The 27,721-nt window shown below is 39.8% G+C and overlaps 1 long non-coding RNA gene across 10 annotated transcripts in view; it reads right to left on the bottom strand.

The window, feature by feature from the left end:
- Nucleotides 1-27,721, bottom strand: part of LOC146393732 (uncharacterized) — a 115,052-nt gene that overhangs the window by 39,095 nt on the left and 48,236 nt on the right. For 4 of the 10 annotated variants that reach the window (XR_014800688.1, XR_014800683.1, XR_014800685.1 and 1 more), the window contains exons 2-4: nt 25,559-25,672; nt 23,604-23,749; nt 20,689-20,772 (exon numbers count right to left, since the gene is read on the bottom strand). This is a non-coding gene — a long non-coding RNA (uncharacterized LOC146393732). Of the gene's footprint in view, nt 1-13,588; nt 13,650-16,393; nt 16,444-20,688; nt 20,773-23,603; nt 23,750-24,503; nt 25,164-25,558; nt 25,673-25,806; nt 25,942-27,721 lie in introns of those variants that run through there. The other 6 variants (XR_014800691.1, XR_014800690.1, XR_014800693.1 and 3 more) reach the window with 5 other exon arrangements.

The following is a 27,721-nucleotide window of genomic DNA, read 5'->3' as shown; positions in this document are numbered from 1 at the left end:
GGGGTGGATGTTTGCCTCCTACACATTTTATCTTTTGGTGCACCTGAGTTTAAGCTGTTGCCGTTTCCTCTGTTCTGTGAATATTTGTGAAAGATTTTTAAAAAATGCCTTTAAACACACAAAATGCATATAAAGTCTGCCAGAAATGTATTTTTCTTCTTCAGTTCTTGTGGAGGTTACTGTCCAATGAGCAGCACATCCCAAGTGAGTGGTCTTTAATGTGCTCATGCCCCAGCAGACTACCTGCTCCATATTCTGGCCCGAGTAAGCAGCTTCCCCCTCCTGTTTTGAGGTATTTGGGGATATTTTTGGGAGGAGACAAGGGCTATTGAAAGTGTTTATGTTCCTGGCTTGTACAGACGGGTCTAATGTGTAACACAGAGCACTTCAGTATTCAGACGCCTGGGGCTATTCTCTAAGTGGTCTTTACTTTGAAAACACAGGTGCCCTCCAGGGCTTGATGAGTGGTTGTTGTGTGCATGTGTGTCCATGTATGAGGAAGCAGTAAGCTGGGAGGGCAGATAAAGGGGCCGCACTGTTTTATCCATACATCATCACTCCATGTTATAATTTGATTCAGTATGGTGGTCTTGCAGAAAGCCCTATGCTATTATCTTTAATAATGCAAGGAGGGATTAGGTACTCACTCTCTTCTGATAAATACAGACAAATCAGTTAATTCCACTGACACTCCCCACCAACTGCCACAACGCATGCACAAGTCCAACTCTCTGATTTGTTTTCTTTTGCTCTATAAAGCAGAATAGTTTAGTTTTTATGTCCTCCTCTAAACCAAAACCATACAGCGCACAAAAGATTTGTTATTGTTACAGAAAACTGTAACATAACTTAGATTTTGATATTTGAAAATCTAATGAGGTCTGGAGGGATCTCATAAATTAGAAAAATAAAGCTGCGCATGCTTCGCTGGTGCCGCTGCATAAAGAAACAGCAACATTTTTCATAAAATTAATAGGAGAGGTTTGACACGTCTCTCGCTATAATTACCAGTCAGGCAACCATGACCAAACAAGAAAATGCATTTTATGCCATACTGTAATATAAACATGCAGCTGTCGTGTAAATACAGCATGACTGCACACATATTCTGACAGTGCCCTAGCGGAAAAGTAGTTTAAATGAGGATAATGAAACAAAATATGAGTTGGCTATGCATTTCACAGAGTTTATGGTGTCAGTGGGTGCAATGCTGATGGAAAGGCCTCATGGCCATTTTAAAGGCAATAGACCACTTAGCAGATCTCAGCTGGTCCTGATGCCGGCAACCTTGATAATGAGGAGCAGCTGGAGCAACAGTCATTAGACCTAGCTATCTCCACCTTCAGGAACTATCTTTTATTTCCATAAAACCTTTTATCCATTTCTGTCGCTGCTGCTATACTGTCTAACACCGACCCAGGGCCATTAATGACTACAGCAGTATAGTAAATGTCATTACATAGCTTGTCTCATCAATACTTCTAAAAACAGAACATCAATGGCAAAAAGAGGCAGAGCAGATATAATATGTTTCTGGTGGTGTCACAATCTTGTAGGTCTAATTAAGCTGGAGTTCAGCAGAAAGGCAGCATGAGAGGAGAAGAGGGAAGGAGAGGGTGACCCAATTAAAACCAAATCGAAACTCAGATTCACTCTTCAGTGTGGCTCACGCACAGACTGAGTGGGAATCTGTGAAAAATAGGAGAACAAGCTTTATTAGTCCCTAAAAAGCCCTGTTGCTACATTAATATTCCAGTCTAATGAAAGCTTAGTTTTCCCCATTTCCCTACACTTGCCTGTCAGTGTTCAGTTCATAAATATTTTCTTATTATGATCGTGACGGGTTTTTTTCCCCCAGATATGAAAAAAATAAATAAAATTCAGAGCCAATTATCAGAATGACAGGTGAAATGGGAGCGTGCTGAGAAGAAATGAAGGGTTGCCATGGTGATATAGCAAAGAATCATAGTGGATACTGTATGTGTGGTCACGTGACCCATGTCTGGCTGAACTGCAGCTACGCTCGGGCCCCTGCACACCAAAGGACACTTAACCTCAATCGCTGGTAGCAATCACAGGCCGATCAAACTGAATTTATTGGCTATTTCTGTCTCCGGGTCAGACCGCCGTAGTGCCTGCAGACTCGACCGCATCCAAATTCAGAACGTTCTCAAACCTTTTGACTAATGACAGCTTTAGAGGGCTGGGTACAGAGTGAAGGCATGTTCATATATGCATTTATAGAATCTACATGAGGAAAAAAAAAGTCATGAGTTTTTATATAAATCACAAAAACCTCTGCAGAGATGTAAACTATAAAATTATGGTTATGGTTTTGATGGAGTTACATTTAGGTAAAAAGAGAAAGGCTTTTGTCGGTGAATTTTGTAAAAATATCTATATGTTCTGATTTAAGAGACTACAGTCCTGAGATAAAGTATTTGCTGTATTTCTGAGTTTATCACACTTAAATGTTTCAGATGATCAGAAAATTCTGATATCAGACAAAGAAAACATGAGTAAATACAAAAGCTGGTTTATAAATGAAGATTTCATTTATTAAGGGGAAAAAGTTATCCAAACTTTCCTGGCCCTGTGTCAAAAAGTAACTGCCCCCTAAACCTAACAACTGGTTTTGCCACTCTTGGCAGCAAAAAGTGCAACAAAGAGTTTGGCAGCGCGTTATTCACATTGCTGTGGGGGAATTTTAGCCCACTCTTATTTGGAGACTTGCTTAAATTTAGCCACATTGGAGGGTTGTAAAGTATGAACAGCCTGTTTAAGGTCATGCATAATCATCTCAATCAGATTCAAATCTGAGCTAGACTACTCTAAAACCCTCTTTTTGTTTTTTCTTAGCCATCAGAGGCAGACCTGTTTCAGATCAGTGTCCAACTGGAGAACGCAAGTGAGTTTGAGCTTCAAGGCACAAACTGATAGCCAAACGTCTCCTTTAGGATTTCCTGATAGAGAGCAAAATTCATGGTTCCATCAATTACGGAAAGTCGTCTCCTTCCTGAAGCAGCAAAGCAGCTCCAGACTTCACACTACCACCACCGTGTTTGACTACTGGTATGACGTTCTTTATATGAAAATAAATTAACTGTAATTAACCACATTTTTTTTGAAAGCTGAGTTCAATTCCACTAGCCAAATCCACACCTGCTTACTACCAGACCAGTTGAATCAACTAATCACTTAAACAGATCCTCTCAGACAAAAGGAAGAAGGCTAAAAGATCTAAAAAAAACAAAACAAAAAAAAACCAACCCAACACATCATCCTATGATCTAAAGAAACTCCAGAAAACACGAGAAACAAAGTTACTGACATCTATCATTGTTGAAAGGGATATAAAGCCATTTTCAGGGCTTTGTGACTCCAGCGAATCACAGTGAGAGCCTTTATCTACGAATGGAAAAAACTTGGAACAGGGGTAAATCTTCCCAGGAGTCGCTGGCCTACATTTGTGCATAAATGACTCACCCAGGAGGTCACAAACAAAACCAGAACAACATTTAAAGAACAGCAGGCCTCACTGGTCTGAGTTAAGGTTGGTGTTCAACAATTAGAGAGAGATTGGGGCAGCAATGGCATCCATGGGAGAGCTCCAAGGTGAAACCAAAAAGAAAACAAAGGCTCGTATCACATAATCGCATCACATAAATAAAAACAATAAATTTAGGAAAATATTCTGTGGACTTACAAGACAAAAGGTTAACCTTGTGTTGAAGGCTTGAGTCCCGTTACATCTGGCATAAAAATGACACAGCATTTCATAAAAAGAACATCATACCAACAGTCAACACGGTGGTGGTAGTGTGATGGTCTGGAGTTTCTTAAGACCGACACGGCTAATTGATGGAACCATGAATTTTGCTCTCTACCAGAAAGGTTTTGGAGTGGTGTATTCAAAGCCCAGAGTTAAATCATATTTACTCATATTTAATCGACCTTAAATAGGTCGTTCGTAGTTGAAAAAACCCTCCAATGTGGCTGAAATAAAACAATTCTGCAAAGAAGAGTGGGGTAAAATTCCTCCACAGTGATGTGAAATATTCATTGCGGTTCTTGCTGCCAAGGATCACACAACCAGTTATTAGGTTTAGGGGGCAATTACTTTTGATACAGGGTCAGGTAGGTTTAGTTTGAGCTTTTTCTCCTTAATAAATGAAATCATTGTTTAAAAACTGCACTTTATATTCACTAAGATCATCCCTGTCTAATATTGGAATTAGTTTGATGATCTGAAACATGTGTGACAAATATGCAAAGACATCAGGAAGGAGGCAAATACTTTATCACAGCACTGAATATGTGTGTGTATTTGTGAACTGTCCCACTCTGTGATCCCCTTATTAAGAATACAAACCTCCATGCATGGACAAGGATTAATATTTGAGAATGTGTAAAATGGAATTGGAAATGAAATGACTTGGATCAAAAGTTAATTAAGAAGCACCTTGCACAAATATATCTTTTTAGATTGCGCCTGCTCTAACGGTGCTTTAGCATGTAATGCTTAAACCAGTCTAACTGAACCGGTCACCAGCAGACTTGCATTAAAACTGCTCTAAAACTAGAACAGAACCACAAGCTGGTGTTTCAGTCTTTGTATCTGCCTCAATGGAAAGACAAAGTCTGCTTGAGGATGCACTTAAAGTGCTATTTTTTCATACTGAATCACTTAATACAAAGGAAAAGAGTGAAGCTCAGAAGCAGCGTGGTAGGTTTTTAAAAATAACTCACTATTACCATATTTATAATTTTAGAATATGTATGCACTTTATTAAAAGTCATTCAAAAGTGAAATTCAACATACAGAAATGCAGATGTGCCACTGATAATGATGCCAGAGTGAAGTGTGTGGAACAGAAATTATACAAATAAATGAATAAAAAAAATCATCCAACCAGAGCAATTATGGATCTAATCAGAGCTTTCTGCATGAAGGTACAGTTCTCCTATCTCGCTCCCATTTGCATCATAACACAGTGTGCAATATTAATTTCCGAGTTTACTGCTTATTGGAAGTGCAAACTATGAAAGCCATTAAGGCTCCAAATAGGAAAGCAATTTGCTGTCACATGGATTCGGCTCTATTAAAAAGAAAAATCTTGTTAACCATTTGGAATTAGAGTCATTTGGCAAAAGGCATTCTGCAGCACTCCAGTAAAATAAGTAATTATGCTTCTCTTCCTTCTGTCCCTCTCTTTCATTTGCACAGGCAAGGTGGGGAGCGGTGGATGGGGAGAGCGACTGGATGCAAAGGTAATTAAACTTGTTGGCTATCTGTTTGGGTAATGTAAGGATCAGGCCAGTTGAGAGCCTTGGAGGCAAAAGCAAGATGAGAAACATCTATTTTTCTTTTTCAGTCTGCCAGCCCCCAGGTTTACTTTCGTCTGGTCCATATATCACCTATCCCACAATCTAAGCAGGCAAGCAGCCATTAAGAAGAAAAAAAAAACCAAACTAGATGTGACTATTCCTCACAGTTTACTTCAGTTTCATTCAGGTTCCAACTGAGTAAAATCTCAGCAGTTCTCAGTTGTGAGTAGCTTACTATTTAAATTAAACCATCTCCACAGGTCTTGATGTGTTTGCCGTAAACATAATGCGTACTTTAAATTCTGCATGTTACATATATTTGTCATTTCTGCCGTAACTTTTCTTTGTTTTGAGAAAAACCAGCGCAGCTAAATTGGGATCCAATAATAACATAGTTGGAATTCTTTTTTGTTGTTGTGTATATATACCAAACAGCCATGAGAACAAAACTATCCTCTTAATTAGGTCCTTATTGTAATGCCAACATATGATCTCTGGGATGCCCTGTGGGTTCTGAAGTGGTGCGTCCATAGATCAGACTGGTTCCGACATTTCCAACAAATGCATAATAACGTTGCGATCTGGATAGTTTGACTGCTATTACCGAGTCTGATTGTATGTCCAATAGAAAATTTGGGCCCATACAGGTTACACAAATCTGAGTCTAAATACAGTAGAAAAAAGCCCTGCAGGTAGCTCAATTGTGGAAAAGCTCCACCACTATGAGTCTGATGTTACTTTTCTATAACACGCAACTGTCCAAAAAATACAGCAGCACTGACAAAGAGGAACTGAGAAGCCCAAGGACGGATCAGATAATTGGAACTGAAATCAGTTCTCGCTTCCCACCCCCATCACTTGGGCCCTTTCTTGTTCTTCAACAGTTTTTCTATACGCTACTCTTGGAGAGTCGGAAAAGGATCCATTTATTTGATAATGATGATGGGTGGAGAGCACTGTTGGTCCAAAATCTTTTCTTTGAGGTCTCTTGGTAATTGTGATTGTCACTGCAAATATTCCCCGTCATTTTGATATTAATGCAACCATTCACCCCATGGTAGTTTTTTCCTGTAGAATGAGGCATCATTACCCTGAACTTAAGCATTACAGTTAGTTTTGCTGGGTTGTATCAGTGTCCAGTAGACTTATTTTTGCTTTTGGTAATTTTTTTTTAATCCCCCTGCTATGATCTAAATACAAAAATTCCTAGGTTTGGTTTAGGAAAAGGTTTCTGGTTAAGTTTTGGTGTGAGACTGGGCAACTTCACTTATTCTATCAAATCATTTTCACTTCAAAACATGTAATCTGCCCACAGGTTCCTAACCCTTTGCTTGGCTGATCATCAAGAGAAGCTCCAAACTCTTTCATTTCTATGCCAACCAGACTCATTTCAAGTCAGCTTTTACCCTGAACCTTTGGTTTAGCAGTATTTTCTGGATACTATCATAACCTCTTAATCATCATTATTCCAGTTCAATAGTTACTCTACTCATGGCTCCCTCACTCCTCCATAAGACTGAAAACAAAAAATAAATAAATAAATAAATAAAATAAAGGCGATTTATGGGGTGGCATGTTTAGCCTCAAAGGTGTTTTATGGTTGGACCTGGAGGGCCTATTTAGGAAGCACTGCGTGCTCTGTCCTGACCACAGGTATTGATCGTCAGCAATGGCCATGGCGTGGCTGACTAGTTAAAGCCCTGCATGTGCCCTCACAGGGAGATGAAAATGAGGCCTTTGTGTGTAATGATCTGTGTATGAGCAGGGAGGGGAGGCCACAGAGACAGAGGAGGAGAAATTAAATCATTCCTTTGCTCTTTCAGGAGAGGCACTGCACCAAGCCATGCTTGGCTGCTTAATGTGGGATCTGTTTTTGAGAGGAAAATTAAAAAGAGAGAAAGACGGGAGTTAGAGAGCAGAGAAAAGAGAGATAAATGGCTGGATGTGGAAAAAGTAAATGAGAGCATCCTGATTCGGGGAGCTGTGTGTGGATGTCCCTAATGGGGTAGGCTGATGTGTGTTGTCTGGTAGCTGACCACCACAACTACGGTTACACTGGCTTCTACCGATCTCACACCAGGCCCTGCCAGCATAGAGATGAACGCACTCAATGCCAATTAGCAGAAAACGCTGGTGCATAACAAGTGCAGTGGAGACGCTGGTCTAATTTGAGAAGGGGTGAAACGATGGATAAAATGCTTTTAATCATATGAGGCATTTTCTTGTCTGTGAGACAGTCACTGCAGCCTTCTCTCCATCCTCTGGAGAGCCAAGAGAGAAGATACACATGGTTGTGAAGCCACACGAGTCTCACAATAGAGAAGACAAGCACTTCCTCAAATTGGTCAGTTTGCAAACAGCCAGGTTGGGAGAGCTGTGCTACATCTCTACGTTACTATGAAATCATTAGTCACAAAAAAAAGAACAAATATTGAGTCACTCGATTCCACTGTGAATATGACGTTTATTGATGGGCTGAATTCATGAGTAGTCTACAAGACATGTGAATTGGACAATCAAGCAGTGTCAAAATGACTGGAAAAATAGGCGTAGTTTGGGAAAAGAGTGGCACTTCCTTTACAACAGTTGAATGAATCACCTTAAAGCACAGTGATGGTAGGTGTGAAGGCGCCAATCATTGACAACAACTGACACTGTACTGTATTCACTGCTGTAAGTAAAAGGATTCAAAAGATTTTTGTGGCACATCGTGAACAAACAGAACCAAAAAAGGCAAGAAAACAGGCTGGAAAACTTTATCCTCTTCCTTGAGTGAAACACTACTGATTTGGGGTTTTTGTTAAGAGATGACAAGGTTAAAAAAAAGAAAAAAGAAAAGAAAAAAACAACAACTGTGGAAACTGAACTGCTAGGGTTGCACAAGACCCTCTGCATGACCCCATCCTCAAAGCCTCTAACATCCACCCCACAGGGGCGAGTGCCTGTTCATTTTACCTCACAGGCCTCATTAACGCAGCCCTCTGCCATCATTAAGACGTTTGCGGTTAAATTAATTGAAAGACAGATTAAAAATAAATTAAGAAAAATGCGTTGCAGAATGCCTACGTGCACTTCATAAATCACCGGGGCAAAGCCAGGAGCCGGCTTCCCATAATTAACTGCAGACTATTTATTTTATCCTGACGGTATAAATTAGAATTCAGACGCACAGATTATATTAGGGCTGTCTGCCATGCGGAACTGCTGAGGGGTGTGCAGAATATTTTAAGGATACAAAGAGGAGAACAGAGAGAGAGAGAAGAAGAGAGGGAGAGATAATACGTAGAAAGGCAAACAATATGTAAATGCATACAAAGCAGAAAGATAACATTTGCGTCCCATAGAGAAAGAATTTACTCAGGCAGTGCATAAAGAAACAGCAGACAAAGCAATTAACAACGACAATCAAATGCATGACTAAATGAAACAACAAATGCCTGATTAAATGAACTGTGCCAATTGTTCCATCGACTCCTCGTCAGTAAGAGCAGGATACAAATTCAGCTGCAAGTTTAACCAACGCTCCTTGTATACACCGGTGATCAGTAATAGAGCTGGTGACATAATACTGGCTAGCCCTTCTCCTCATTCTTCCCTGCCGTTTTCCACCCTCCTGTATCCCAACCTGACCACTTCATATGCAAATGCAAACTAAACCTCTTCTGCCAGTCAGTCTCAAACACCCCCCACAGACGCACTTGTGTCTTAGTCTCTCTGTTGCTATCTGTTCGTCTCTCTATGCTACAGTCAGTGCTAGCCACACACTGCCTCCTCGTGGGCACAGTGCCCAGACTGGCATGAAGCCAGACCTGCTCTGCCACACTGGACTGGCAAAATGCTGCCCCTCTCTCTCTCCACACTCCAGATTCCCCACACATCCTTTCATCAGAATGCCTGCGGCCCTCTCCTCTTCCTTTCCCCGTCTTTATTCTGCACCACAGCTGAGATCAACACTTTGAAAGTGTGCCCTCCAACCACCCAGAGAAAAATAATGCTTCCACTAGCACTGCCAGGGAAGAAATAAAGAGCTCACACATTTGAATGCTTGGCTATTATGCAATCACATTGAAGGCAAAACCTAGTTATCTATAAACAATATTACATTCAAGGCAGCGTATCAGGTATTAGGTGCATAGTAGGGGGATATGAACAGGCAGTGTGAGCCCTGAGATGTATTCAGCTTTGTACATTTTTATGAATCAACACAAAGAAGCAACTTGATCGTCCTTGTTTGGTTTGACTGTACACTTCTAGGTACGACAATATGATGCGGGACTATTTTTGATTAAAAAAAATAAAATATAATGTTCACAGCTGCCCACAGCCAGTGGTATATAGAGGCTGAATTTAAACACAGAAGATATTTAAATAATGATAATAGCCCATGTAAAAAAAAAAGTACACTTCTAATAAAAAGTGGCAAAAGAAAAATTTTATGTCAGCAAAAGTGTATGCAAGTTAGCAGCTGCCATTTGATTTCACAAGTGGTGCAATAAAAACTGTCTTTTCTACAGTCAGCTTCAAAAATCAATTCATACAGACTGGATCACACTTTTATGGCATGTCTGCAGCGGACTCCCTGATTTTGTTATAGTTATTGTAGTTTCCCACTGCACCTTCAAATTTCCTGCTACCTGTTTCCTGCTCGCTGTTGATGTTTTTAAACTCATCACAAGTGAGTGAAGAGGAAATTCTGGCATTTATAACTGGACACAATAACAAAATTAGGTAGTGCATCTTTAAGAGGGTTCCCCCCCCATTGTCTCTGCAAATCTGCAAGTTTCCCACTGTGACAGCCTCTCAGAGGGAGACTTGTGCACCGTGCTGCTCTCAGCACAGAATCCATTTAAATCCTACTGTTTCACAGGGTTAGATCTACTTCCCCTCTGAGCATAATGTCAATTTCAGCCATGTGTGTGTGTTGTATATTTGTGTTTTGATTTTGGAGAGTTCTATATTTTTCCAGGACTACTGGAGGGGGGGAAGGCGGGTAGAGGTAAAGGTAGAAAACAGCAAGTCGTGATCAAACTGTGCTGATGGTGGCTGGTTTGCTGGCTGGCTCGGTGTCAGTTATGCGAGGTGTATTTTAAGTGCACACATTGCACGAACCAATCACTTGATCAGCTACCAACATTGCTGGAAATGCTACATGAATTACCGAAACTTTACCCGGCCGTCGTTTGCAAGGCTTATATCCCAAAATACTAAGAAGGGTTTTAACAGTCATAGCACGAAAAAACAACCAGTCTGCCTCAGATGTATAATTTGGTTTCCCCGGTGAGTAAAAAGCCTTGGAGGCGAGTGCATACGCAGCAGTCATGTTTGTTAAGATACATGGCTAGAGTCGGCCTTTCTTCTTAAGCACCAGAAAAACCAGTAAATCACCAGCAAAGAAAATAAATATATACTTATTACATTCTGCACACTGCATATATTCACCTCCTTAACATATTGCACAGGCACAGTATAAATGTGCAGTGCTGCACATGGGCAAAAACATGCCATGAAAAATGACAGCAGGGAGGGGTAACTGCAGACCTGGAATATAATGGTGCGGTGGAGCGGAGGAGAAATAATCATACCTAGTGGTGGGGGAAAAGGGGGTGGGGCGGTGGGAGGAGCAATAGGAAGATGAGCCTGTGCCCTGTAGCAGGGAAATGGAGCTCCACTGCTCTGCTGCTAGGCGCCTGATTCCCCAATAACGCTGCAAAAGAACTCCCTTTAGCATAAAGCAACAGCAGGCAGTATCTGTACTCAAGAAATACATTTCCCTAACACTTCATAACCACACGACGCACATATTCATGCTGCAAGACTAGACCATGTATTTAAAGCCGATACCGCGGTGTCATTTGAAAAAAGACAAAACATGCTTAATAAAAATCAAAGTAAACTATCAGACAAATTGCAGCAGTGACACTGATATTCCAGCTGGCATCCATCCTTCATAGAAAGATACAAATCAGTCAGCAGTTCCCTCGAAGGCCTTTAGGTGTCTCTCTTTCACTTCGCATTGCCCAAGCGCTCTCTCTCACTGAACGGGGCTCCTCTACTCCCATCTGCACATAATATATACACCATCATTTGAAAATGGCAGCTTTTTGAAAATTCACCTTGATTATCAGACATTAAAAGTGACTTCTCCAGAGCTGAGTGTCTGGCTAGGGGGATGGCTGCAGACAGCAGAACAATGCAGCAGGCTTGGTATTAATGCCTGGCTGTGGTGTGCAGGGAGGAGAGAGGAGCCAGCCCTTTGTTCTCTCCTACAGCCAATTATTTTTTACGTGTGCCTCTTTTCACAACAACAAGAGAATTTAATTTTAATGCACTCTCTGGAAAGAAGGGGGGGGGGGGGGGGGGGAAGCATCTAGCTACACTATTCTTAAACAGAGATGGAGACTAGCGTCAGCAGTTAAGTATATATGCACACAATTCTGCATGAGGCAGAGACGGATGACAGGGGCAACAAGAATGACATCAACCCAAACACGCACAGCAGCATGAATCCTCTCATGCAATATGCTAAAACACACACACACAGCCTCAGTCCCGAACCCATACCAAAACACAAGCGTATGCAGCCCCACCCTTACGAAACAAAGACCAAAATAAAAATACCCTAAAACACCATTATTTCATTATACAGCATTATGGTGTTGCTGGAGGGTGGGGAGGGTTGCATATTAGCATGTGCATACCCAGGACATGATGATAAAAAAGCATGCTGTAAAAAAAAATAATAAAAAAAATAGCAAGGATTCCTGATCAAATGGCATGAAAAATAAAAACCTGGGATTGTTGTTGGAAGGTATGTGGCCAAATATTTTTCTAATTGGAAGGGCACTTTATCTTGCTGTCAGAGAAGCAGTAAAAAGCAGCGCTGTTCCCAGAAGGAGAGGAGCACAGCTTGCTGGCCTTTTATTAGTGCTGGAGCTCTGATATATGCCTCTGCTGTGGGCTTTCATCAGGAACCTGCACCTAAACACATAAACAGACGCGCACATACACACAAAGCATAGTTACAAAGCAGCCAGTTTGCGGAAAACCCATCGCAACTACTGTTAAAGAAATCAGCTGTTATATTTTATAATGTCCAATCAGCATACACTCTAAAGTAAATTACAGCCAAAAAGTTTTCTACAACTAACTGATGATGCCAACAGTAACTGGGAGCATTGTTCAGGTTTACAGTGATAATCAAAAAATAAATAAATAAATCAGTTTAAACAAAAACAAAAAAACAAAAATGAATTCAAATCCAAAAACAACAGAGCAGTGTGAGCACATAAACGTCTCTGTGCAACCACTGTAAAATGGTAGTGCAGTAACCCAGCAGTGTAAAAATGATTAAGTCACTAGAGAATAAAAGATCACAAAATAAAGCAAACACACAGAAGCACTACAGCACAAACTCTTAAATATGCAGTTCATGCATATTTTTTTTTCTACACAGAAGCACTAAAAAAAAATAAACCAAAACAGACTCATACTGACAGACGCACGGGCACATACAAAGACAGTACGACGGGCACACACACACAAACAGAACACATGCACAGGCACGCACATACAGCCACACTAACACCACACTGGCTAAATTAAATTTCAGTCCTTGGGCAGACAACTAAACTGCTTGTGTGTGGGACCTACTCTACAGCACAGCAAAACCAATTCTCAGGAGACGGCGAAATTAAAGGGCAGAATCCTGCCTGTTTATGGTTCACACTCTCTTCTTCTCTCAATCAAATGTTTTATTAGCAATCATTGGTCCTAAAAGTCATGTTCTTGGGAGGCAGCTGGCATGATGACAGCAGCTGCTGGACAGACAATACCACTTCAGCACAAACCGCTCCTAATTATTTACAACTGCGCGAGAAGCCAGAGAAAATCTCTAATTAACCACAAGACAGCCGTGTGACGAAGGGTTATCCGTCCTGGTGCTTCTGTCATGTAAATGTTTTCAGAGAATATCAAATGCAGTTTAAATAATCGTCAAAACTGAGTGTGCATATTAGCTGCAAGTAGCAGCTAACCAAGCAGAACATGTATAGCAGTTCATACAAAAGCCCAGCAGGCCAGAGAGTGCCTGGCTGAGCCAAGAGTAAATATTAAAAAAACCCAACAACAACAACCCGAGATACCGCAATGGGAATAATAATGTGAACAAAACACTACAATAAAATAAGGCTATATGGAGGATGCCCTAACACAGAAAATCACTATTTTGACTCTCTTGTGTAAGCAGCTTGGAGAACTGTACCTGCTGAATAAGGCAGCCTTGTTGGGCACTCTGCATGTCATGCTAAGGTCTTTGCTCAAGTCTGAAGTCAGAAGAAAGCAAAACAATTAGATTTCCACTGTCCTTGCTTTACAACAACAACTTATATTTTATATTTTACTTTCTTACAAAATGCATTTATGGAGATTTTCCGATCCCTGTTGCATTGTTAGATGCTATAAATCTATTTAAATTAATTCAGTGGTTATTTGCACTTAAAGGAAAAATAAAGGAAAATGAACATGCGGTATGAAAAAAAAGAGGCAAACACAGTGGGTTATGTTTGTTATGTTAACCATCTGTATGTGAAAGTACATACATATGTATGCACATTCACATGCACGCGATGACCTCCTCGATTTGCCTGTATATTGTATCACTGAGGCATCTCTTTCCCCCTCCAACCCCCACCTTTCACTACTCTTCTCTCCTTTGGTGTCTGGAAGCAGTAATCTGTTCCTGAGCTAGCGCTGCTGGGATTAGGCAGCGACTGGAGATAGGATATATGCGTCATTAAAGCAGGAGGGCACAGTGTTGCAGCAGCACAGACAAAGTCAACAAAGGTGACACCAAGACGGAGGAGACGAATACCAGAAACCCACATGTGCCCACACACGTGTAAAAAAAATAATAAAAAAATGCACATGTGCGTGAATAAAAACAAAACCTCTACTGTATGCCTGCAACAGTGTGCACGCATAAAATCCTCTTTTCTCTCACATACAATTTCCTAAACCTCCAGTGAATAAAATAATGCAGTGTTGCCATAATGGATAACAGAGAGAGGCGATGCACTAAACCTAAGGAACTAATGTGAAGACATGTACAGTATGTATTGCTGGAGACATCACAAATAACTATGAATATTCTGTGCATGTCCAGGATGAGGACACAGGAAAAATATTCAACATCATTTTAGATGCCAGAATTAGATTTATGACCTGTTTAAGTAAAATATAACACATTTCCTGTAAAATTAGCAGTAAAATTACAATTTACCTCTGTTTTAAAATTTTTAAAAAACAAATTGCTCCCAATCTGTCCCTCTTATCCTGGCACTGTATAACTCCGTCATATCTTTGCGGTAGCTAATCCTCATCATCCTTACATTCGAGCCCCACTAGGGGACTTTCTGCAGTCTTTCTCCCAAGCCGTTACAACTGAACAACAAACTCACCTAAGTGCAAAATGACAGTTGCAGTTCATATTCTGTGATCTATTTGGAATTACTAGGACTTCTTAGGATGTTTATCTGAATCACTTAAGCTGTGCCATATCATATTTTCCGCAAAAATACCTATATAGTTTTTTTTTGCAATAGGAAAATATTGTATTGCGAAATCATCATAGTAATGGCATACCCTTAAGTTCCCTAAAGCATACAACAATTGAAAAACCCAGGCATGTCTGAGAGAGCCACAAGAGCCACGTCTCAGCCTCCAATGACTATTCAGAACCTAACAATGAGCTACTTCCACAATCTCCAACAAAGTACTTTGCAAAATATGCAAGAAAACCGTTTCTACTGAAGGTGGAAACAACAAACTTGTTTCACCAGTTGAGGCAAAAACACACCGTCAAGTACAAACAGGCTATGAAGGAGGAGATGCTAACAGCTGGTGATGTGCAACCCAAATGTGAACAAATGACCGACTGTCGCTGTGGCACTCACTAGCTGCACTCCATATGACAGGAAGCGCAAACAGAGTATGGAAATTAATGGTGTGGGAACGTGGTGGAAAAGCAGGGCTTTAAGCAGCTGGTTAAAAAGCTCGACCCAAGACACGGCATCGCAGGTAGAAAATATTTTTCTATTATTTTATTATGTGACAATACTGTGCAGCTTCTGAAGAGTTACAAGGTTAAGTTAGTTATTGTTAAGCAGTTCATTTATATTTTGACTTAAAACTTAGAGGGAAAACATTACTTAGGCTACTATTGCGCTTGACTTATGTTCTGCCACCAGATATAATGCTGTCGCCACTATTGCACTATAATGCAGCTGCTGCTGGCACCTTGTTTCAATAGATTCATATTTCAAATTAGGAAGTGTGTCGTCAATGACAGTAACTCAATGGAAAAGAAAGATACACTTCATTTACTCACACTGCTGCTGCCTGCAAGCTGCGAACATCAATAACATTTTTTGTTTTTTCAGAAATATTGTATCTCGAATTTTATTCAAATATTGCAATACAATCTTGAGGTTATATCGTCCAAACCTATAAGTCTAGCTATAAGTCCAAGACTTATAACTATATAAGTCACAATCATAGAAAGTGTTTTCTGGAAGTCATCACTTAATGAGTACAGAGTAATCACTGACAGCGCAGGCAGAAAAAGCATGTGAACTTCTCTCCTGCTGTTTTCTCCAAAAGGTATTTGGAGTAAGGTGTTCCAGTTACTGAGGTGCTCTAATAGAAAAGAATCAGAAAAGAAATTGTTTTGGATGAATTTCCCTAAAATTTTTAACTGTTTAGGTCTAATGTCATTATACGTTTTAACATGATTTACTCCGTGGCCAATTTTTCTCATACAAAATTGCTTCCTTGAATTATTTTAATTTCTAAAGATAACTGAAGTAAGCATGACTTGTATGAGAAACATGCAACTTTGGATGGGATGTTTTTATTGAGTAAATCATAGTATTCCTATGAGATATTCAACATGTACATTTTATTAAGTTTCTATTTTTCAAATGTTCAAATGTTTCAAATTTGTGAGACCACTTAGATGTTCTACAACACGTCTGGAGTTATTTTCTATGGATCAAGGAAAAAGGTTTACCTTTAAGAAAAAGAGCCTGCAGATCACCAGCCCCACCAGCAAAACACCACCTGTTAAAGAGGAACCACCATGTTTTAGAGCTCCTTTGCTATCTTATCGCCTGGATGCCCTGCAATCAGCGAGGGAAAAGTGAATATCAAGAAATTTTTACAGGAGGATGACATAGTAGTAGTCCATGGCCAGAAGGTTGGAGGAGGTCGGGTGATGCAGTAAGACATAACAAAAATATAAATATAATAACATTTAAAATGTTTTGAAATGTTCTGACCTTAAACTAACTGAAATGCTGTGACCGGAAGAAGGCTTTTTGGTCAAGACACCCAGAAATATTCATGACCACAGCTGAACAGTTTTGTAGTGAGAAATGGTTGAAAATCCCACCATATCATTGTTTAACTCTGATAATAAGCTACAAGAAACAAATGATGGCGATACTGCAGCTAAAGAAGGTTCAACAGACTATATTCAAGGAAAAAAAACATACTTTTTACAGATTGCACTGCAGTTGCTTGATGTATTCACTAAAGAACAACTATTTGTTTTACAACTTTACTCATACTACATTAGTCTATAATCGTGATTTAAATGATGATCAGACCAGATTTTATCACTAATTACTGGAGAAATTCTGGTCATTGTAAAATGTTCTCAAAAACTTCCTTGCAGTTGTCTTTAAAAACTGGATGAAAAAAACACGGCTGCCTACAAACAGAAAGGCGGGGGAATACTGTATTATTCTGATATCCTGAGAGTGCGACCTGGTGATTTACCATCTCCAGTCAATGAAAATTAATGGCAATCTCATCAATGTACCTGCCAGTTCCTGACAGAGTAAATGCCTGTTTTAAATGGAAAAAGTCACAAACATTACACTCATATGCGATTTAAAATCTAATTTCAGTGTAATCTTCCTCAATGAAAAACCAAGGGCATTAAATTGGAGTTGTCCTGGTCCTTTTCATTACAACAGCACAATCAGACAAACAGTGAGGGAAATGACAAACAGATGAGGTGGAAAGTGGAAATGCTGGTTTTTCTATATCTTATCTAGTAGCAATGGCTGAGGCGTTTGAAGCCACCAAGAAATACAGAATACATACAAAAAGGTGAATATTTTGTAAGTATTTTGCAAAGTGTGCATTATTTATTGTTTTTCAACCCTTACCACATTTTTTATACCAATGGAAACAGTTTTAAGCAGGTGTCTCAAACTGTGAGCTACTAGAATTTTGTCTCTTTTTTAAATGTGTGAATGATGAATTGCTGCTACAGTTTTAAACAAAGTAAAATAAAGCAAAATGATTATTATTCCACTGATAGCTTCTCTTCAGCATTTTAAAATACTCGTGTTTCACACCCTGTGGAAATTCTGTCATTACCAATTGGTCTACAGAGAAACTAAAACTTCTATTCCTCTGTTCAGACTATCATAATACATCTAGAGCCGATTGGAACTTTGATTGCAAAGTGAGCTCCTCGTGCAAAGGTTTGGCTAATGCATATCTGCACGGCTGACAATGAATCATTTTGTTATAGGCTTCACTGAACGAACAGCTTGGCTGCTGTTGCTGAACTTTTTGTTCGTGCTCAGGGGATACTTTCTGTAAAACAGCTCATGTTTCTATACAGGTTTTCGCTGGCAAATGAATGCAACAGGTTAGTAGAGAAAACTGGCAAATGTAGTTTTGCAAGGATTCATAATGAAAGAGATGCAAAATCCCAGATTAAAAATAACCAGAAGAGAACTCAATGACTAACAAAGTTTTCTAAAAAACAATACAGTGCATGGCCAGCATCCTGTTAAATTACAGGCAGATACTAGCCTCACTCTGAACCTCTTATGCATTACCAATACAGGGAGTGCATAATTATTAGGCAAGTTGTATTTTTGAGGAATAATTTTATTATTGAACAACAACCATGTTCCCAATGAACCCAAAAAAGTCATTAATATCAAAGCTGAATGTTTTTGGAAGTAGTTTTTAGTTTGTTTTTAGTTTTAGCTATTTTAGGGGGATATCTGTGTGTGCAGGTGACTATTACTGTGCATAATTATTAGGCAACTTAACAAAAAACAAATATATACCCATTTCAATTATTTATTTTTACCAGTGAAACCAATATAACATCTCCACATTCACAAATATACATTTCTGACATTCAAAAACAAAACAAAAACAAATCAGCAACCAATATAGCCACCTTTCTTTGCAAGGACACTCAAAAGCCTGCCATCCATGGATTCTGTCAGTGTTTTGATCTGTTCACCATCAACATTGCGTGCAGCAGTAACCACAGCCTCCCAGACACTGTTCAGAGAGGTGTACCGTTTTCCCTCCTTGTAAATCTCACATTTGATGATGGACCACAGGTTCTCAATGGGGTTCAGATCAGGTGAACAAGGAGGCCATATCATTAGTTTTTCTCCTTTTATACCCTTTCTTGCCAGCCACGCTGTGGAGTACTTGGACGCGTGTGATGGAGCATTGTCCTGCATGAAAATCATGTTTTTCTTGAAGGATGCAGACTTCTTCCTGTACCACTGCTTGAAGAAGGTGTCTTCCAGAAACTGGCAGTAGGACTGGGAGTTGAGCTTGACTCCATCCTCAACCTGAAAAGCCCCACAAGCTCATCTTTGATGATACCAGCCCAAACCAGTACTCCACCTCCACCTTGCTGGCATCTGAGTCAGACTGGAGCTCTCTGCCCTTTACCAATCCAGCCACGGGCCCATCCATCTGGCCCATCAAGACTCACTCTCATTTCATCAGTCCATAAAACCTTAGAAAAATCAGTCTTGAGATATTTCTTGGCCCAGTCTTGACGTTTCAGCTTGTGTGTCTTGTTCAGTGGTGGTCGTCTTTCAGCCTTTCTTACCTTGGCCATGTCTCTGAGTATTGCACACCTTGTGCTTTTGGGCACTCCAGTGATGTTGCAGCTCTGAAATATGGCCAAACTGGTGGCAAGTGGCATCTTGGCAGCTGCACGCTTGACTTTTCTCAGTTCATGGGCAGTTATTTTGCGCCTTGGTTTTTCCACACGCTTCTTGCGACCCTGTTGACTATTTTGAATGAAACGCTTGATTGTTCGATGATCACGCTTCAGAAGCTTTGCAATTTTGAGACTGCTGCATCCCTCTGCAAGATATCTCACTATTTTTGAATTTTCTGAGCCTGTCAAGTCCTTCTTTTGACCCATTTTGCCAAAGGAAAGGACGTTGCCTAATAATTATGCACACCTGATATAGGGTGTTGATGTCATTAGACCACACCCCTTCTCATTACAGAGATGCACATCACCTAATATGCTTAATTGGTAGTAGGCTTTCGAGCCTATACAGCTTGGAGTAAGACAACATGCATGAAGAGGATGATGTGGACAAAATACTCATTTGCCTAATAATTCTGCACTCCCTGTAGATTCAGGTATAACCATCCATTCACCACTTGCAGCAATTTTCATTTTCAGAATTTGGCAGGAGAGCAGATTGCACTGCAAAACTCGTGCTGAACTTCTTTCTCAAAAATACTATAAGGCAGGCAGAGATTGTTATGCAATAAAAAAAGATTTTTTAATATTTCCTGTATGCTCATGCTGCTGCAAATAACCTAGAATCTATGAGAAATTCCATGTATTCATTGATGCGGCTTGGCTATCTAAGCTCACAAGATGTACTGAGAAAAAAAAGTATTAATAGAACAAAAAAATAATAAAAATAAGAAACTCACAACTTCTCACTCTAAAAAAATTCCACACTCAGTCCTTGCCCTTGACGAGAAATACCTGTGATTGGTCAAAGACTATTGTGAAAGACCACATTTTTCTAAAGCCTGAAAACTGATGCAAGAGGAGATGCTGGAGTCTAAAACCAAACACAAAAAAAGATCTATCCATGTTTTAACTAATGAAAAAACAGAAAAATATGGTGAATAGTAGAAAATCGTTTGTAAGTCTTTTGTAATTAGCAACATTTTTATTCTTTGAGCATTTTGAAAGTAACATCAGAAGAGCAAGTAAATCTTACCCCTGTAACCCAAATCTATGCTAATACATGTGAGGCTCTTACTAAGGCTAGACGAGCACTAAATATTGCCAGATTCGTCTGTGAAAGCGTAAGTCCAATGTTAAACTAGCCAAGTATAAAACAGCTAAAGCAAGCAGTATAATCTCATATCAAAGCCTGTTTTCTGAAAATTGTTAAGTCTGTGTACTCCTGCACAAGGGGATGTATTCAGAAGCATGTGCATGGAGCGTGCTGGTCAGAAACTATGGTGGTGAATTCTTCAAGATCTGACCTGAGAGCGCCACTTCTGCTGCTTACACTCCATTAGTGCTTCGATTCTCTGCTCCCATTTGCACCAGGCACCCATTACCTGCAGCTGACAAAGAGAAAAGATGGTGTTAATGTACTGCAGAATATTACAATTCAAATGACCTATACAAAACAGCACAAGTGCATGTCTTTGACATTTGATATTTGGTTCTCATCCTCTGTATATGACTGACAGCGTTTGTTTCAAACGGTAATACAATTAAATTCGATTTGAAAACAAACAAACTTATTACAAAAAACTCTGGAAATTTGTGTTTGGTTGATTATTTCTTTGTTGTAACAATGCTTCTTGACAAGAATCTGGAAAATGCATTTGTAGGCATAGAGCAGAGTTGAGTATGTGGGTTGCGCCCATTAAAATCTTCTCTGCCAATGCCAAACAGCTTGTTTGGTGTCATTTATTGGATTAGATGATTGAAGTCTGAAGAAACGGCACACAATGGCAATTTAATATTTTATTCATTTAACAAACAGGGACATATGGAAGAACCACACATAGCCAAAACAGTCTGGCACCTCCTCCACATGCTGGTGACCAGCTTGGTCACACAATGCTGCTCGATGACATTTGTTGCAAGTCAGCGAATGTTTTTGTGCTAGTCACTCCGGCTCAAACAGCATGCCCAAGCTGATCCCACAAGTGTTGAGTGGGGTTGAAGTCAGGACTGCAGGCAGGCCATTCAATCCTCTTCACTCCCAAATTCTGGAGGTAGTTTCTGATAAACCCTGCCCTGTGGGGACGAGTGTTGTCATCTAGGAAGATAGAGTTCGGTCCAAGACTGTGGAGATATGGGATTTATACTGGTTTCAGTCTCTCATTTCGATAAGTCTCTGCATTGAGATTGCTTTCAATGATGACAAGCCTTGTTTTACCAGTGAGCGAGATGCTGCCCTACACCACACTGCCTCCACCAAAAGCTTTTTCCGTATCAGTGTAACAATCAGAATAATGTTCTCCACATTATGACCCAAAAATCCCACTGCCGAAGATAGAATTTGGATTCAGTGCTGAAGTTAACGTCCCCCCCATGTTTAGGTCTCAGTGCACATGTTGGCAACACCAGCACAAAAGGGCCAGATAGTGAGAGGCAATGGCAGACCTCCTGGCAGTCCTATGAAACCGGAGTTTGGCTGTGTGCACTCTTTTCTGGATTGTCTGGGTGGAGACTCGTCGGCCATATTGTCTTGCAAACCTTGACTGTAAATCTGTAGAAGTCTGCCTGCCTGACACTTTGCGGCTTGTCTCTGACATCCCCTGTTATATGGAACTTAGCCTTCATTTTGGAGATGGTACTAAAGCTTACTCCAAGTAATGCTACAACTTGGTTTTGAGGAACTGTAGCTTGAAGTTGCCTTATGGTATGGCCCTAACCAGGTCAGTCAATATGATGTTAAGATGTTTGGCAATGGCAGAGACGTTTTGGCAAGTTTTTCATGAGTGCAACCCAAACACTCAACTCTGTTGCTTAACCCATAAATGCATTTTCCTTACAAATGTGGCACCATTTATGGGGAAATAAACAGGCCTTTCAACAGTATAATATTTATTCCCAAGAAACATTTTTACAACAAAGACAAACAATTTCTTTATTTTTTGTGCTAAGCTCATAATATTGATTTCTATTTATTCTACCGTAATCCTATAAAAACTGATTTCAAGTTTAATTCAGTTTAGTTCCTAATGGACATAATTAAATCTACAGTAGCCAAAAATCTAGTGAGCAAAAAATGCCAGAATTTAAAAATAGACAGCCTGCAGTTCCCCTACACCACTAACAGATCAGCCCAGGCAGGTGCTTAATTAGACTAAAATTGAATTTGTGGTCAGATTTCCTTCTTTTTTTTAATCCAGTCTTCCAGATGAAACTAATCTGCTTAATCAACTGGGATAGGCCAATGTAGCGAGTCGTGACTTACACTGTCTAAAACCTAAAAACATACGCCAGAGGAGCTGCTGGAGTCTGGATTCCCTCTCAGACTACATGAATTAAAATATGTTTTATCTATTTTTGATAAAATGATGAATGTGTTACATGTTTTAATTCCAGAAACAAATGACAATATGTTACTCATATTGTGTTTCAATGAGAGAGACTAAAGGATTTGATAAACATGAGTGAGATGGTGGGGGATTATTATGGTCAATGATGGCTGTAAGAGTAGTATGAAAGCAAAGAAATTACGGGGAGCAGGTAAGACAAACAACAACAACGTTTCCAGCTGAAAACACTTAGAGTATGACGATACAATACAAACAGTCTGTCTCCTGAAGATTAGCAACAAGTGAAACAGTCCCCTCAGAACAGTCAGCGAATAAGATTATTATTATTTTTTCTTAAATTTGTGTATTTTTTTATTTCCAGATTATTTTTTTTTTAGAGGTGGCAAGAAGCATTTTATTCTCTATGGCTTAGAGAATAAAACCAAAGGCATCCATAAAATCCAGAAAGTTGGCTGCATATATTTGTGAATTTGACTATTTGCCAAAATGCTTGTTGATTCCACTGCTACGGTATACATCTTCTATATTATATGCAACTGTTTGTGAGAAAAATTGCACTCTGCATAAATACATTTAAATTTAAAGTTAAAAAAATTTGCATTCTTAAAATAACGTGCTTTTTAGTCCTATAAATATACAAACACTTTATTTCCACAGCAAAGCTACAAAGTCTAGGTCAGATGCCATCAGAAAACTGCATTTAATCAACATGAAGCAACAATGGGATGAAAATTATTCAATGTGCTTATCGAAATATTGTTCTTCTTTAAAAAAATGACACAGATAGGTACATGAAGCATAATGGGTTTGAGTCTGAGGCCTACTGGGAAAAAAAAATTACACAAAAAACCTTTGCTTAGCAGGGAACACTATACCTGACTCTGCCGCTCCTGGGCCTGCTGAGTTGGACTCTGTAGCTGCTTCTAATTTTGCTGCATACGACTGTTCCTCTCGAGATCCAGTCAGCTCTCGTGTAGGTCGGGCAGCAACTGAGAGATCCTTGCTTCAGGATGTCCAGCTACTAAACCACAAAGGAGGCAGGGCGCCGAGAAGAAGGGAAAAATCAATCCAGTGCACAGAGACTACACTGTCTGTGCAGCCAAACTGTTCACTCTGTAGCTAAGGCTAAAATGCACCATGGTTCCGATTCTCCAAGGTAGATACTCACATGCAGGCAGAATCCTGTGCTTCATGGGCAGGCCTATGGCTTTGCTAATTCTGTCATGACTATAGCAGAGGATGAAGCTTCATTTTCTTATTTAAATCTAATGCCTCTTTAAACAAACATTTCAAATGCACACACCGAATTAGTAAACAATGCAATCCAATGGCTTAGATGGAACCTTAGTCGCTGCATTGCCTTAGTCTTCAAAAAGGACAAGGCTAAAACTGTCTGAGCAAAGACTCTCTCACACAAAAGATTTCTGAGCAAAATAACTTTTAGAAGATAACACAACAGTGTTTAAGTGTAACAATATGTGGAAATCCTGAAGCAACACACAAAACACAACTGCTTCAGCATGAAGTCTCGCAAGGATAAGACAGACTGTAAAACAGGACACAAACATTTCCCTGACCAGTAAGAGTGGCAACCATATTAAACAGGCCGCTAATTAGTATAACCTTCTTGTGCTAAATCACAAGAGGTGAAGGCAAGGAGGGGGGAGAGAGAGAGAAAGAAAGAGAGAGAGAGAGTGAGAGAGCAAGAGAAAGAGAGGAAGAGGAGGGAGCTTGGGTGAAAGGAAGGGAGGATAGCAAACGGAAGACAAACAAACCTAGATCGTAGGCTTTAGACCAGTCTGCCTGATGCTGCTGCAGTGTCGCTGATGCAGAGGGAGTCCCAAGCAAGATGGAGACTCAAACAAGACCCAGGACAAACCATACAGAATACTCCATGAAACCAATCAAAAACAAGAATTAAAAAAATACTTTATCCCCATTCCTTTTTCTCGACAAAGCTCTGATCTCATCTCACTGTCCATTATTGCTTCCCGGAACAAGTCAAACAAGTCTGACGGTTATTCCTGAATTAAAGATAAAAATTATGCAGAAATCCATTTCACGAAATCGCTTAAAACGTGTCTCATCCGTTAGCACTCTCTTTCTGTGTGCGATCCACACCGATAACCCTGGTCTTGCTTTCTTTCTCTCACAATCGCTCCCTCTCTCTCTATTCTCCCCTCCTAAACTGATCAATACTTCATTTAAATCATGACATTAGCACACTACTACAGGAAAAAGAGGGCGAGAACAAATACAAACGAGCATCTTATTTTAAGCGACACAGTAAAGGATGTTTTATGTCCGAGGACTTCAAGATATGTTGAAAATATAATGCGAAAAACAGAGTACATGCAAGAGTATGGGTTGTACTGCTGTTTTGATTTGAGGTCCAGAGCCTCACACTGATCAATACACATTTAAATTGAGGCTGAGAGAACCATCACAATATCTCATCTCATCAGAACAAGGCAAACATACTATCCCAATTATCATCTCAAATGACTAGTGTCAGGGGACACCAGTCGGATGCTGATAGAGGCATATTTCATATTTATTCAGCAGAATTTTTACATTAGCACCTGAGCGCATAATTGCCTAATATATATGCACACTCACACTTTTATCTATTCACATAATTCACAATGAGCACAATCAATACTGCCCTTTCCATACTGCACCACACTCATAAAGTGCGTCTGCATTAGATCATATAATAAGCCGTTCACAAAACCTCAAGCAAGACTGACTAATTTCCTGGCGCTCACTGAAATTGTGAGCCATAGCAACTGGCTAATCTTCCCGTGCGTCATTAAACCCGGATATTTACCTGAGCAGCCTCGGAGTCACGGGCCTGATGACAGGAGCAGCACATGCTGTTTCAGTCTGTGGACAGTCTCATCCCTGCTGTGTGGCTGAGCAGGGGACGACCAGATCCGGATTTCTCCATTCCGAACATGGGTGAAGAGAGCCGAGAACACAAGAAAAAAGAGAAGAGACAGAGGCATACCGTAAGCCCAACACTAGGCGGGATGTGGTAGAAAGCCAAAGTCGATCAGTCAGGCGAACAGCACTTACATATAGTCTGGCGCCAATGTTGACCAATGAGCAATTAGGTAGACAAGACTAAAGTTATTGATCGGGGGTTCAGGCTCTTTTCTCTGGGCTAACTAGCCTGCCTGAGGTTGTGTGATGGCTGCTACAGATGTGGACTACAACACAGAGAAACACAGTACAAGAGAAAGTGGGAGGAAGGGCAGGGCAGGTCTTTTCCTCCCCAGGCCTTAAGGCTTTGAGTTAGACAACAGACATAATCATTTAGACTGCTATTGATTGCCACAGGCTTAATAAGGCTTTGCATCAAGCAGTCACATACAAAAAGAAAAGGCACTTAGAAGAATCCAAACATCCAATCAAAGATATTATAGAAAGCAAACAGCTACTGTCACTGATAGTTTGCTAAGACTGTGAGTGTTCTGTTTCTAATTTCCAGGATATTGAGAGAGATTTAAGTCAAGAAACCGGAGATAGTGAAGTTCCCCAATACTTAAAGTTGGGAGTAAAGAAACAGAAGAGAAGTTGCATTTTAAGGTCTGTAGGTTCCGATAAGTTACCTTCAAAAGACTTAGCTTCAAATTGATAACATGACAGTACACCTTTAGCACATTCTGGATAACACCACAAGATGTAAATGTATTTTATGAAATTCATAATATCAGTGGAGCTTTCCCACAAAAACAGATGACATAGAATCTCAGAGGTATTTCAACAATGATATAATTTTGGCCTCTGTACACCACCACAGTGGATTTTAAATGAAATTGCCAAGATGTGATTAAAGTGCACTTTAAGCTTTAATTAAAGGGATTTAATGAAAGTATTACATTAACTGTTAAAAAAAAACCTACAGACATTTTATATATAATCCTAGAGTTTCTAATTTTTTCAAAAGTAAAATATAAGGATTGTTTTAAGTAACTAGATTACAATTTTTTGCAGTCAATGGCTGCCTGAAGTCTAGAACCCATGCTGGATTTCCACCAGTAGTTTTCACTTGCTATAAAACCTCTATTTACATTAATGAAGACATCTACTAATTGTAGACAATTGTGATAATTATATGCCTCAAAGTGTTCTATACTTTGACGAATGTTGTAAAAGGATTTTTCTTAATCAAGGAAAGAATTCTGCGATCATCTAGTTTTTAGCTGTTTTCTGTTTTCTCCACTGTATCTTTTCAAGAACGTACCAGATTGTTGATTTGGGTTTTCAGCCTAATCATCTCTGCCATCACTTGCATCCACATCTATATTATAACCTCCTACTGAGGGTTCCAGTGTAAAGCTATGAAAAACAAGTTCAACACTTGGAATCAACTCTAGATATTTTAGCATCTTAATTAATAACAGAATAATGAGGGAACAGGTCATATCTTGCCTTAAAGCTCTCAAACCCCTTGAACTGGGGCTGGACCATATCACAGCTACCAGGGCGAGAGGTGGGCTACACCTTGGGCCATCTTGACTAACTGATCCTAAAATCAATCTCATCACCCTCATACCTTTCTGATCTTTTAAATTGGTACATTCCTGCAAGATCACTGAGGTCTGCGGATCAATTGCTCCTGGCTGTCCCGAGGTCCAGATTAAAGCACAGAGGAGATCGGGCCTTTGCTGTGACTGCTCCTAAACTGTGAAATGAACTGCCCCTTCACATCAGAACCTCCCCAACATTGGACACTTTTAAAACCCATTTGAAAACCCACTTTTATTCCCTGGCTTTTAAATCAGAATGAGTTTGTATTACTATTATTTTTTTTAATTTCTCACTCAAATCTTCTAATTTTATGATTCTTTTTCTTAACTCTTATCATATCTCCCTATGTTTTTATTTCTTTTAATTATCTTAATTGTACAGCACCTTGGTCAACAGTTGTTGTTTTAAATGTGCTATACAAATAAATTAGACTTTGACTAAAATCCATTGGAGACAA

The sequence above is a fragment of the Perissodus microlepis genome, chromosome 1, assembly GCF_051167445.1.
Source record: "Perissodus microlepis isolate ML-2025 ecotype Zambia chromosome 1, ASM5116744v1, whole genome shotgun sequence".
Taxonomy (NCBI): Eukaryota; Metazoa; Chordata; class Actinopteri; order Cichliformes; family Cichlidae; genus Perissodus; species Perissodus microlepis.
This window is presented reverse-complemented; position numbering and strand designations above follow the sequence as displayed.